The sequence below is a fragment of the Chlorocebus sabaeus genome, chromosome 14, assembly GCF_047675955.1.
Source record: "Chlorocebus sabaeus isolate Y175 chromosome 14, mChlSab1.0.hap1, whole genome shotgun sequence".
Classification (NCBI taxonomy): Eukaryota; Metazoa; Chordata; class Mammalia; order Primates; family Cercopithecidae; genus Chlorocebus; species Chlorocebus sabaeus.
This window is the reverse complement of record NC_132917.1, coordinates 89,483,339-89,498,355: the sequence shown is the minus strand read 5'-3', so window position 1 is coordinate 89,498,355 and position 15,017 is coordinate 89,483,339.

The following is a 15,017-nucleotide window of genomic DNA, read 5'->3' as shown; positions in this document are numbered from 1 at the left end:
TTAGCATACAAAAGACTTTCTTATTCTGGAGATTCCAAGGGTTTTAGGAGTTGTGTGCCAGGAACCAGGACCAGAGACCAAATGTGTGTATCTTATTACGTCATATCACACCAGGTGTCCATTGGGAGGTCTCCTGACTGCTGTCTTTTAGGGCCATGCTGAGAGAGGCTGTAGTGCATCCACAGTCCACTTTGGGCCTGCAGCTACCACTAAACTGACTTATGCATGAACCAAGATTGAACTTTTTCCTCCTCTGTCAGCTGGTCATAGGGAGCACCCTCCCTCCTGCCCAAGACCATAGGTGTGAGCTGAGGAAGACGCACTGAACAACAGGGGTAAGGGATATGGATGTCAGGACCATCTATTTGTGTGGCTTACTTGCCCCCTACCCCAACCTGCATAGACCCAGTCTCCAGTGTGCCACTTTCATACACAATAGATTTCTGTGGCCCAGACCATTCGCCTCCCTCACGCCACCGTATGACTTGGTGGCTCTAACAATATCCAGCTCATGGCCTCGTGGCACTTGACTTCCTGTGGTCAGAGGCTCAATTTCTACAAAGGCCCAGGAACATGTCAGGAGCTGTTCTCGAACTGATGGTTCTGTTGCAAATGCCTTGACCTCCTTCTAGAACCCTAAGTGTTGTGCTATCACTTTCTCACGGGAGTTTGCTAGAAGCTCCAGATGGCATCTTTCCATCTTTCTCTGTCACAGATATATTTGATATCAAGCAATCTTCTAGGCTATATGAGTCAAGCAGCAAAGCTGCTTGTCCTGTAGTCTGAACCTGCTATAGGGCCTGTTTTCCCTCTGGACCCCACTCAAAGCTAGTGGTGTCTGCATTAACTGATAAATGGGTCCCAGCAGTATTCCTAAGTATGGAATGTGCAGCTTCCAAAACCCCAAAATATCTACTAAGTGCTATTTTTCTTTCTTAGTGCTAGGGGTTAGGCTATCCTTTACCTTGGAGGGAATATCCTGACCATGTTCCAGAGCACTAGACCCTTAAAAGCTTTATCAACATAGCAGGTCCCTGAATCTTTCATGGCCTTTCTCCTATACTCCAGAGCACATGTCTTTTACCAAGGCATCCAGAGTATTTGCTGGTTTTTTGCACCTCAGGTGAAATAAGCATGATTTCACCAATTTATCATGTCCCATGGGATGTTAATAGATGTTTCACACATACACACACAAAAACCCTCAAAGCTATATTAGCTATACTTTTGCTCTAAAAAATTTTTAAATCTCTACCTAAGAAAAATACTGGTCATCGGTGCCATTGATATTATTATGTGATAATATGCTTTTTAAAAATGGTGTATCTTATTGCAAAAATATGGACCCAGCCAAAAAGCCCATCCATCAATAAGTGGATAAAGAAACTGTGGTGTGTGTGTATACATATATACCATGAAATACTAGTCACCCATAAAAAGAAATAAAGGCCTTCACAGCAACCTGGATTGAATTGGAGACCATTATTCCAAGTGAAGTAACTCAGGAATGAAAAACCAAATATCATATATTCTCACTCATAAGTGGGAGCTAAGCTATGATGATGCAAAGGCATAAGAATAACACAATGGGCTGGGTGTGATGGCTCACACCTATAATCCTAGCACCTTGGGAGGCCAGGGCGGGTGTATCACCTAAGGTCAGGTGTTCAAGACCAGCCTGACCAACATGGTGAAACTACATCTCTACTAAAAATACAAAAAAAATTAGCTGTATGTGGTAGCAAGTGCATGTAATCCAAGCTACTTGGGAGGCTGAGGCAGGAGAATTGCTTGAACTCAGAACATGGAAATTACAATGAGCCAACACTGTGCTATTGCACTCCAGCCTGGGCAACAAGCACGAAAATTCATGAAAAAAAGAAAAGAAAAAAAAGAAGAATATAATGGACTTTGGGGCCTCAGGGGAAAGGGTAGTGGGAGGGAGTTAAAGACTACACGTTGAGTACACAGAGTACAGTGTACACTGCTCAGGTGATGGGTGCACTAAAATCTCAGAAATCACCACTAAAGAACTTATTCATGTAACCAAACACCACCTGTTCCCCACCACCTGTTCACCTGCCTTATTGAAGAATCCCTGATCATAAACATGTGACATCCAATGTAGCTCCATCTATGTGTGGCATATAATAATTGATCCTTGCGTTGTGTGATTCTTCAATGATCGCTATCAGCCTATGCTGTATGTTCAGACCTGTAAGATCCAAATATATTTGTGGTGCAATTAAGTATTTCTTGTATCCTAAACATTTCTACTACCTCATAATTTTCATGGATATAGAATAATTTTATTTTCTTTTTAATTGACAGATAATTGTATATATTTGTGGGATACGATGTGATGTTTTGATATAGTTCCCTGTATTAGTGTGTTTTCACACTGCTGATAAAGACATACCTGAGGTTGCGCAATATACAAAAGAAAGAGGTTTAACTAAGGTGCAATGTGACTAAGGAAGGCTTACAATTATGGCAGAAGGCAAGAAGGAGCAAGTCACGTCTTACATGGAAGGTGGCAGGCAAACAGAGAGCTTGTACAGGCAAACTCCCAGTTTTTAAAACCATCAGATCTCATGAGACTCATTCACTATCATGAGAACAGTGCAGTGCAGGAAAGACCTGCCCTCATAATTCAATCACCTCCCACTGGGTCTCTCCTATGACACGTGGGAACTGTGAGAGTTACAATTCAAGATGAGATTTGGGTGGGGGCACAGAGCCAAACCATATCACTCCCACACATGAGTGAGAACATGTGATATTTGTTTTTCTGTGCCTGGCTTATTTCACTTAACAAACAAAGTTTTTTCTAGGTTTATCCATGTTCCTACCAATGACAGAATTTCCATCTTGTTTAAGGCTGAATAGTATTCCATTGTGTATACATACCACATTTTCTTTACCCATTCATTCGCTGATGAACACTTAGTTTGATTTTATAACTTCACCAGTAGGAACAGTGCTGCAGTGAGCATGGAAATGCAAACATCTATCTGCAGCAAACTGATTTTCACTCCTTTGGATATATACCGTGAAGCTGAATTGCTGGGTCATATGGTAATTGTATAGGAAGTTCTTAAGTAAAAAGTAGAATCATGTGCTCCCAAACTGGTTCTGACAGACAGCCACAAAGTCAGGCGGCCTCCAAATGAAGAGACAACCTTCAGTTTCTGAAAAGCTGGGAGAAGAGCTGTTCAAAACGAAATAATTAATTGCTAAAAATAATAACAACAATAAAGCACTGTACAAATATTGCAAAATAAGCAGTTGATCTTTTCTTCTTTGCTACATTGTGCAGTGAGAAAAATAAAATATAAAAATGGACTTGATATTGATCCTGATAACAAAGATCCAAAGCAGCTACCTTGCTCCTTATATTAAATGGAAAGATGGTATTTAAATAATGCAAAGAGATTTACTTCAATTTAAAAAATTTCTAGGGATCATACTTTATACCAAAAGATACACCTATATTTTTAAAATCTTGATCTATTTAGTTACTAACAAAATAAAAATAGTTTAATTTCTGGAATTTCACAATTTTATTCTAAAGTAAAAATATAAATCTCCCTTTGATAACTTCTTGCTGCAAAGAATCTATAAGACCATGTTCTGCTATGTAGCGTGACCCAATAACATTACTACATTTTAATCATCTTCATGTCCCTTCAATACATTGTACTTGTAAAAAATATTTCAGAATGACATAAGTTCCTTCTCTCTCTCTCTGTCCCCTTCCCTCCCTCCCTTTCTTTCTTTCTTTCCCGGGGTTAAGCTCTGTTGCTCAGGCTGGGTGCAGTGTTGCCATCACGGCTCAGTGCAGCCTCAAGTTCCTGGGAGCCTCTTGCCTCAGTCTCCCAAAGCACTGGGATCACAGGTGGGAGCCAAAATGCCGGGCCCTTTCGGCCATTTCTCAACTGTGAGTCCTGGGACAAGCTCCTCAACCTACATCTCCATTTTCTGGCTTTAGGACAGAACCCCAGTTTGTTGGGGGAGGAGATGGCCATGGTAAAATAATGGTAGCCATGAATATCCGCCAGGCATCTGTAGTGTCTGTGCCAGCTCTTCCTTCCACCCACGAGGGCTTAGGGAGCGGCTGTGGGGCCAGCAGTTTCAGCTTTTTCAGGAAGGTCTCTCTGTGCTGCCACCTTTAGGTCTCCTAAAATTGCCTGTCCTGTTCCCTCAAACTACCAGATTGCCACATGGCTTTGGGAGGCTGCAGTACAGCCCAACTACCATCCCCTTCCTGCAGGTACCTTTTGTCTTCGCAGATACGTCTGAAACAGCCCAGCAACTACAGAGTTTCTCCAGGAGCCTCTGGCGCGTGTGCCTTAGTGAGCGCCAGCTTCTCTCTCTCTCTCTCTCTCTCTCACACACACACTTTCTCTCTCTCACCTCTTTCCTCTCTCTCTCTTTCTCTGTCTCTCTTTCCTCTCTCCCTTCTCTGTCTTTTCTCTCTCCCTCCTTCTCTCTTCTCTCCCTCTCTCCTCTCTCTCCCCTCTTCCTCCTCCCCCTCCTTTCTCTCTCTCTCTCTCTCTCACACACACACAACTCCTTGGGGCTGAAGGGCACACCCCCAGCTCTTGGGAGTTCTTTGTAGACAGCCAGCACTGTGGTCCCTACGTGGAAACGGCCTCCTTTAAGGAATGTCACCAGACCCAAGGTTCCCCTTCCTGGACTGCCTGCCCCCAGCAACTGGTTGACAGAAGGGATGGACACAACCCACTCCTGCCTCTTTTCCTTCCCTTCCCTGTGGGATGCCACCCAGGGTTCTCTTTCTCTGTTGCCCACTGGCCCCACCCCCAGGGACCGCCCTGCTCCAAACCCCTTCCAGGAGGCATCTCCTCTGGGAAGTTTCTTGGGCCAAAACCTCCTTTTCCCACTTTAATCTGCGAAAGTTCCTGTTTTGTTTTGATTTATTTTTACCTTTGGGGAAGGAAAGAGAGGGAGACTCTCAGAAGAGAAGAGGGAAAGGAAAAATAGAGTAATAAAACTGTGCTTCTGTAAAGCTCAGTCCAGTTGGCAACGGGATTTTATTTACATTATCTTAGGAAAGAGGAAAAGGGACTCCTCCCACCAGGCGGCGAAACTACAGGTGATCTTTGTTTTCTTTCTGTTGCTTTTTGCTTTTCTATATTTTCAGGATTTTTTTTTTTTTCAATGAGAAAATAATCAGAAGAAAAAAAACAGTAAAGCTATTCTTAAGGAGAAGAAGGAAGCCAGGCCACAGGGCTGGAGGACTGGACTTCTGTCCCTCTTCCTTTGGCACCCGCACCTCCTCCCCGCCCCCGCGCAGCAGCTCAATTGAGGGCGGCTTGGGCAGAGGAAGTGCTGCTGCGAAGCTCAGAGGCGGCTCAAAGCTGGGATTTCTGGTCGAGCAGATCCCCCCATTCTTTGCTTCCAGCCTCAAATCCCACGCTTACTCACTTCACAGCACCTACTTTTAACCTGCCAAATGCCACTAAATCTGCAAATTAAACCTCTGATTATAGAATTCCTTTTGATGTAAAAAAAAAAGTGGGGATTTTTAAAATGTAATTATTCATACACTAAGATTTTAATTGTGCTGCTTTTCTCCCTCTCTTGCCTTTTTTTTTTTTTTTTTTTTTTTCCAGGGCAAGGTGATTCCCCTGTGCTGGGCCTGCCCAGGCAGCGCCAGGGGCCGGGTGCAGGAAGGAGCCTGCAGGAGTTTTCTGATGGGGATCAGGAGATCAGGATGCTCCATTCCAGGGAGGCGGGAAGGGGTCTGGGCAGCAGCTGGTGGTCCCAGGACTCTGCCCCACAGCCTCCCCATCTTAGCCACAGATGATAACTAGATGCAAGGCTGCCGTGTCATTTCAAATGTGGGGAACTTTGAGCCAAGCCCCCCAAGTCCTGGCCTCTGCTGCAGGTTCAGCACCCAAAGTGCTGGGACCTAGGCACGTTCTCTGGATGGACGGTCTGGAGCCAGCCTGTTAATGCAAGGAGCAGCGGGGACAGGGCCTGGGCTGCCCACTTTTCTCCAGCTTGCTTCTCCTTCCCCTCTCCAAGGGGCAACCAAACAGATCTTTTTGCTTTTTAAAATTGGGGTAAAATACACATAACATAAAATTTACCATTTTAACCCTTCATAAGTGTACAGTTCTGTGGTATTAAGTACATTTACACTATGACACTATCACCGCCATCCATCTCCAAAACGTTTTCATCATCCCAAACCGAAACTCCATACCCATGAAACTTCCCATTCTCCACTCCCCCCAACCCCTTCTAACCACCTATTCCCTTTTCTGCCTCTATGAATTTGACTACTCTAGGTCCCTCATAAAAGTAAAATCCATCATATAATATTTGTCCTTTTGTGTCTGACTCCTTTCACTCAGTGTAATGCCCTCAAGATTCATCCATGTGCCACAAAGTCATTCCTTTTTAAGGCTGAATAATATTCCACTCTATGTATATACTGCATTTGGTTTCATCTTTTGGCGATTGTGGGTAATACAGTTGTGAACATGGGCGTTCAAATATCTGTTCGAATCCCTGCTTTCAGTTCTTTGGGAATATACCCAGAAGTGGAATTACTGGATCATATAGTACAGACTGATCTTTTAAATATGCAGAGTAAACCCTTCTGTTCCACTGTTTGGAATAAAATCTTGGAGCCTACAAGGATCTGCCTGATAGGGTCCCTGTGGACTCAGGGACCTCCTCTCATCCCATCATCCTTGGGGGCACGGCCACAACCACACTTACCTTCTTTGGGATTCTCAAACATCCCAGCCCTCCCCAGCCCTAAGCACCTGCTCTGGCCTGTGACTTTCTCCTGGAGTGGTCCTGTGATTGGTTATCCAGCCTTCATTCTTAGATTGGCAGCTCAGAGATCCTCCCCTGACCACTCCATTCAAAGCTGGCCCTGTGTCTCTCTGTCCCCATGACAGCTATGCCCTTTTGCCTACTTTCCTTGATCTGGAATTACTTGCTTATTGACTCGTCTCTTGCCTACTTCCTGACCTCCCCAAAGTGAAAGCTCCGGAGAAGTATGGATTTTATTTTTCATTTATGTATGCCGAAGACCATGCCCAGCTTGTTGCTGGTGCGCCTTAAAAAGTTGTTGAATGAATGAGTAAATGAATGAATGAATGCCTGAATCCAAGCCCGCATCTTTCCAAATAGGTGGAGTGGGGCCACTGAGGGTTCTTCAGGCCATAGACTGAGCATGGGTGTCTTGTAGGAACATAAATTTTACCTGAAGAGTTGAGGGGAAAACATTTTTTTAAAATTGAGACAGAGTTTCACTCTGTAGCCCAGGCTGGAGTACAGTGGCGTGATCATAGCTCACTGCAGCCTCCACCTCCTAGGTTCCTCGGCCTCTCAAACAGCTGGGACTACAGGCACACGCCACCACATCCAACTAATTTTTGTATGTTTTTTTGTAAGACGGGGTTTTGCCATGTTGCCCAGGCTGGTCTCCAACTCCTGGACTCAAGTGATCCTCTCACCTGGGCCTCCCAAAGTGCTGGGATTACAGGTGTGAGCCACTGCTCCCGAAGGAAAGCAGTTTTATATTTGCATTTACTAAGACAAAATGCAACTAATAACTTTAAGGAGTTATTAGTTTCCTGGGGCTTCCATGACTATTAGAAACTGGGTGGCTTAAACAACAAACATGCATTGTCTCACAGTTCTGCAGGCCAGAATCCGAAATCAAAGTGTCAGTAGGCTTGGCTTCCCTTGAGGGCTCTGGGGGAGAATCTGTCCCAAGCCTGCCTGCAGCTTCTGGTAGCCCAAGCGTTCCTGGGCTTGCAGCTGGCATTCTTCCTATGTCTTCACATCATCTTCTTTCTATGTTTGTTTGTCTTCGTGTCTAAACGCCCCCTTTGCATTAGGACACCAGTCATATGGGATTAGGACCCACCCTAATGACCTCATCTTACACTTGATCATCTGCAAAGACCCTATTTCCAAATAAGGTCACAGTCACAGATCCTGGGGGTTAGGACTGCATCATTTTTTACGGGGTCACAATTCAACTCGTAACAAGGAATGGCATGGAAATGTGCATGGGTGGTTTAGATGTAGCGAGAACTTTCATTTATTGAGCCCCTGTAAACAGCCGCACTGCCAGGGCAGATGGATTGTGTTGTCATGTTCTGTCTCCTCTACTGAACTTTGGAAGAAAAGACTGAAAAAGCCATGGCTGTTTTACAAATCAGGCACCTGAGCCCAGGGAAGGGACGTCCTCCCTCTGGTCATGAGGCTGTCTTAAGCGGAGTGAGTGCAGGAACACAGAGTGCTGACTTCCCTCCAGGGCTCTTTCCAGATCGGACCTTCTCAGGTGGAAGGGAAGTCTCCAAGATATGGAGATGGAAAATTGTGTGCAAAGACTTTTGTGGGGTGTACCCTCGGGAGATATACCTGTGAGGAAGTGAGGAAGGCAGGACAGGTAGAAAGAAGATGACTCACAAAGCAGCTGCCATAGAGGACTCAGACAGTCCTGCAGGGGCCCAGGAGCTGTCCTTTGTATCCCAGCCTGGATCCCTGGGAGGAGGTGTAGCCTTGCCACCCAGGGCAATGTCCAGCAAGGGATGCAGCTGTAAGCAGTGAGCATCTGGTATTCCCAGCAGCTGGAGGATAGATAGGTGTGTAGACCCCAAAGAGGGAGTCTGGGCAGAGCATCACAGCATCTATGACACAGCTGAGTAAATGTTCATGGACAGATGGGAAGGTCAGCAAAGTGAGAGCTCTTGGATGTGGGCCACAGTGAGCAGCACCAGCCCAGCCAAAATGACAATGATGATGGTAGAGGTGAACAGCAGGCAGAGGGAAGCCGTGACCTAGCAGCGTGGTCCTCAGCATGCCACATACTTTTCAGAGCCTCTGGTTTCTCATCTGAAGGCAGCGTTCGGGGCGCCTCACATGGGGTTGTGTGTCCTGCACCTGCCCGGCACACAGGAGCTGCACCACAGAATTCAGTCCTCTCCCTTCCCTCGTCAAGGCAGGTTGATCTCTCGACTACATTCCAGCATGCTTTGCCTCTTGGCTGGTGTATTAGTCAACTAGGATTTGACCACCATTACAAAGTAGCACAGCTGAGAGACTTAAACAACAGGGCTTTATCATCTCACTGTTGTGGACACTGGAAGTTCAAGATCAAGGTGTTGGTGTCAGCAGGGATAGTTCCTTCTGAGGGTCACGAGGGAAGGATCTGGTCCAGGCTTCTCTCCTTGACTTGCAGGTGGCCATCTTCTCCCAGTGTCTTCACCTGGCCTCTCCTCTACACGTGTTTGTGCTCAAACTTCCTCTTTATAAGGACATGAGTCACGTTGGATTAGGGTACATCCTAATGACCTCGTTTTACTACAATCATCTCTTTATAGACCCTATCTTCAAACACAGTCTCATTCTGAAGTATTGGGGGTTAGAACTTGAACATATGAATTTTGGAGGGGGAAGAGACACACTCCAGCCTGTCACAGCTGAAGGCCTCCCTTAGCCAAAACCTACCACCCTTTAGTAACACATTTGACTCACTCCCTCTCGGAAGTTTTCACTAAGTGCCCAACACTGTACCAATGAGTTCTCAGAACCATCACAGGGAATTGCCGGGTGTTCCCACTCCTTATGCCGCATGTGTGGACGTGTGTGTGTGTGTGCACGCGCATATGTGTCTGTGCGTGTCTCTGTGTGCGTGCGTGTCTGTGTGTGTGCATGTCTGTGCATGTGTGTGCGTCTGTGTCTCTGTGTCTGAGTGTATGTGTGTATGTGTACATATCTGTGTGTGTGCGTGTGTGCATCTGTGTGTGCATGTCTGTGTCTGTTGGTGTGTGCATGGCTCTGTGTGCACATTGTGTGTGTGAATGTGTGTGTGTGTGAATGTGTAAGAGAGTGTGTGTGTGTGTACAGCTCTTCTGTCCAGGGCCTACCTTCTTTAGGATGCTTCCTTGTGCTTACCGAGGTGCCAAATACTGGATGTTCAACTGTCTGTTGACACCAAACCTGAGACAGAGAACAGCACTTTGTTTCCTGAGGAATCCCATCCTCTCCCTCTGAAGGACCAGCACAAGCAAAAGATGCAGCCCAACGAGGGGTTGTTAGAGTCCAAGGGCACAGGGACTGAGAAAGAAAGCAGAGGACATGGGGCTGTGAATAGCCCAGCCCCACTGATTCGCAGATACAGTCCTGCAGTGCAGAGAGGTGATGAGGTATTGGAGGGCACCCAACCAGATAGCAGTAGGGGCAGAAGCAGGGACGAGGTCTCCTGACTCCCAGGCTACTCCTCCGTTCACCATGAACATCACCTCCGTCCCCAGGACAGGTCAGGTCTCTGTGCTTGGAACCATCTACCTAAACCTATGCCAAAACATAACACACTTTCTTTTATCTAGAAAAGAAATGAGGTTTCAGTCAGGAGAAACAAGTTCAAGAGATCTATCATACCACATGATGACTATAGTTCATACCAATATATTATATGCTTGAAAATTTCTGAGTAGAGAAAATGAGGTATGACGGTTCATTGAGAGTAATCACTTAAGTCACAGAAAAATTATCAATTTTCAAAAATTGTAGAGACTAGAAGGGAAGATTCCTAGCATTGAAATGACACTGAGGAGACTGTAATGCTTTCTTTGAAGATGCTGACATCACTGCTGGTGCTGACAGGGTCTCAACACCACCATTCCAGCCTCCTCCTCAGCAGCCTATCCACTGTGACATCCATGAGACTACACCAACTCAAACGCGTTCCCTGGAAGTTGAGTTTTACAACAAATCTCCAATATGAACATGCTTACCTGTTTTATTCCTCTTTTTCATCAAGCTGAGAGCAGAATAAGGTGCATTCCCGATTTGCTTATTTACCATATTTGCATCATCTTACCTTTTTTAGCCATTGCTTATCACTTTGCACTATTCCATCCTCCACACTGCCCACAAAGTAATCTCTCTAAATCACAAACCACACCATTTCGGCTTCTTCTTCTTCTCTTCTTTTCTCTTCTTCTTCCTTTTCTCCTACCTCTCGTTCTCCTCCTCCTCCTCCTCCTTCCTCTTCTTCCTCTTTTTTTTCTTTTTTTTTGAGACAAAGTTTCACTCTTGTGGCCCAGGCTGAAGTGCAATGGCGTGATCTCGGCTCACTGCAACCTCCACCTCCCAGATTCAAGTGATTCTCCTTCCTCAGTCTCCCAAGTAGCTGGGATTACAGGCGCCCACCACCACGCCCAGCTAATTTTGTATTTTTAGTAGAGACAGGATTTCGCCATGTTGGTCAGGCTCATCTCGAACTCCTGACCTCGGGTGATCCACCCGCCTTGGCCTCCCAAAGTGCTGGGATTACAGGTACGAGTCACCGTGCCCGGCCTCAGCCCCTTCCTCTAATCATTCAGTCCCCCAGACTATCCACCCCAAGCCATCAGCCATCACCGATTGGGATAAAGCACAAGCTCATTAGAATGGCAGCCATGTCACGCCACAGATGCCATTCTCAGGATGACCCTTGCCTCCCTCTTCACATGTACTCCATCACTTAGGATGCCTTAGCTGCAAGGTACAGAAAACTCAACTAAAACAGGCTCAAATATAACTAGCCTTGTCATCTCCCTAACAAAAAGTGCAGAGTGAGAAGCTGTAGGTCTGCTCAGCTCAGAGGTTCTCGGCATCACCAAGGCCCTTGCCCCCTCACCTCTGCTCTGCTATCCTTATAGGGGACAATGTGGCTGCAGGGGCTCCAAGTTGCACTCGCTTTCACCCCAATGTCAAGAGGCAGCTATGGTCCTGAGTGAGTTTTCCCCATCTCATGGGCCAGAACCAGGTAACAGGCCATTTCTGAAGCTATCACAGGGGATGGGGTACCATGATTGGTTTACACCAGCCCGGCACCTCCCCGAATCCTAGGACTCATCCTGACCCTCACCTTTCCTTTGAAGGATTTCCTGTCCCGTGCCTGGCAGGGCTACGAGATATCTTTTCATCCTGTCATTCAACAAACCTCTGCTGAGCATCTAGAAAGCGCCAGGCATGGACAATATGGCAGTGAACAAAAACAGTCATTTAGTTACCCTCATTTTGTCCATATTTCTATGATAATACTTGACATGTTTATTATGTTTTGTAGCATATGTGATATTAGGCACCTCTCTGAGCCTCAGTTTCCTGATGTATAAAAGGGGGATAATAATGTACACCTCTTTGTTGCAAGACTTAGAGATAATACACCTAAAGAACCCAGGTGTGCTCAATTTATAGTTGATGCACAGGAAATGGTAACTCTTGACCAGGCACCGTGGCTCATGCTTGTAATCCCAGCACTTTGGGAGGCCAAAGTGGGTGGATGGCTCAAGCTTGGGAGTTCGAGACCAGCCTGGGCAACATGACAAAACCCCATCTCTACAAAAAATAGGAACATTAGCCGGACGTGGTGGCACGCGCCTGTAGTCCTAGCTACTAACAAGGCTGAGGTGGGAGGATCACTTGAGCTCGGGAGGTTGAGGCTGCAGTGAGCTAAGACTGTGCCACTGCACTCTAGCCCTTGTGACAGGGTGAGACCCTGTCTCAAAGCAAAAAAAAAAAGGTAACTCTTTACAGATGTGTTTTCCCAAGACAAAGGGTGTTTCTGTTGTGCCATGAACTCCTTCGACAGTCTAGAATATTTTCAAATGCATAAAATAAAATACAAGGGAGAAGAAAGGAAACCAATTATATTGAAAGACAGTTATGAAAATATTTAAAAATATTTGAACACAGAAACATATGCTCTTTCTCAGTACTTAAATAATACAATATGGTGTCAGGTCTAATAATATATCAAAGTAGTGATGATGAGTGTTAATGATATTTCAAGGTTCCCACAACTGCTGTAATGTCATGTGAAAAGGTCTGTGATTTCAATTGTTGACAAAGACACAGGTGTTGCTAGGATTAGCTGGTTTGCTGCCGACATGTATATTTGAAGGAAGTGTTAACCTTTCGTTACAGGCTAAGGAAAATAAAAATACAGGGTTTTTCCCCCCTTCAAGTTCTCACACTCCCTGAATTCTATCCATGGACCCCTTGGCAGTTAATAAACTTCATGTTAAAAATCTGCCCCTGGAGTTGGAGCAAAAATGGATCTTTTTTCCCAAGGCCCTAATAATAGTATCCAGTACGGCCTCAATACCTGAAAGACCTTACTAATAGGTTTTTTAAAAATCAGTAAATGAGGCTGGGCGCAGTGGCGCATGCTTCTAATCCCAGCACTTTGGGAGGCCGAGGCAGGTGGATCACTTCAGGTCAGCAGTTCGAGACCAGCTGGCCAACATGGTGAAACCCCATCTCTACTAAAAACACAAAACTTAGCCAGGCATGGTGGTGGGCACCTGTAATCCCAGCTATTTGGGGAAGCTGAGGTAAGAGAATCACTTGAACTCGGGAGGTGGAGGTTGCAGTGAGCAGAGATTACACCACTACACTCCAGCCTGGGCAACAGAGCAAGACACCGTCTCAAAAAAAAAAAAAAAAAAAAAAAAAAAAAAAAATTCACTAAATGAGAACACACACAGAGCCCTTGTTTGGGCCTTCTTGCCAGACCTGGAGTCCAGAAGAGATTTAGGGTTTCCAGGGAGATCTGAGACAGTCTTCACACCTGCAGCAGTGGCTGTGTCCACACAGTTTCATTTTCTGAACTTTGGAAGATGGCCGCTTGAAACCTGCAGAAAACTCAACCCCAAACTGGGAGAACTGATCTCTACAAGCATCCCCAGGGCTCCTTTCCCAGGGCTCAGCCTGTCTTGGGCTGCCTGAGGGTATTGACAGGAGGCACTGCTGTACAAAGTGAGAGGCCCTTGAGTTCTCCAGCTGCCCTGCTCTGATTAGCTGTGTGACCTTGGCTAAAGCAACTCTCCTCTCTGAGCCTCAGTTTGCTCATCTGTAAGAAGCAAGGGCTTGGGGGGATGATGTTTCTCAAAAGGTGCTCCAGGCATGCATTCTTGCTGTTTCAGACTTCTCTATCAATGATATGTGTGTGGGGGTGGGGTGGGGGGGGTGGGAGGGTGATTTCATCTTGATTTTTTTTTTTCTCTGAAAAAAGACATTTTCTGGATCATCAGTCTGGCCACCTTAAAAATAGTGTCTCAACTGTCACAAGCCAGTAAGGAGAAGCAGACGGAAGGGACACATATACAACGAGCTGGCAATAAGTGAAGACCATGTGACATGGGACGTGCTTGGGATGCTGTGCTTGGGATATTTCCCTTTGGTTAGACTAGGAAAAGGACGGAAGAGCAAAGCTATTCCACCAAAACGGGAGATAAATACACGGAATAAACAACAACAAAAACCACATCCTAGGAATGAAGTGCCGGAGTCCCTCTGCACTGGAGTTCTGAGGGTAGCACGTGATACAGCACATACAAACGAGATTGTTTTGAATTTTTTAAATTTTGTTTGTAGATTTGTCCATATTTAATTTGAATGTTCATTTCTGCTTATCCTTGTATGGGAGCTATCAGTACAAGGAGTTCCTGGGTAATTTTATGTTTGTACATGTTTAAGTAGCTTTATTACAAAAATGAAAACTGTTTCAGACAACATTGGAGGTATCTGTGATTTTTTTTTCTTTTAAAGGAGAGAGGTCCCAATAAGAAATTTGAAAAGCAATCAATTTAAAATATATATCCATTTGGGGCCCCATTTCCTCTTCACCCGGCCCCCCAACCTTCAGGGCCTCTAATTCCCAGAGAACAAGCTCAGACTTCCCTGCCTGTGGGGTGTCGGAGTGGGGCTGAGGGTGAGGTGGGGGCAGGAAGGGAGGTGGTCAGTCCTCTTTGAAGGAAGGCCCTTGGGTGTACTCTGCTGCCCTCTTCTGGCTGCACAAATCATTGCTGGGTTTATCTTGGGCTTGGAAAATTTGGAGGGTGTGTTTGGCCCTTTGGGCAGGTGGCAAGTCACAGTGACCTTTAATTGCAGGACTGTTGCACAGAGCTCACCTCAACCCACCTAATCCCTCATGGCCTGAATTGAGCCAATTTTACAAGCAAGCACTG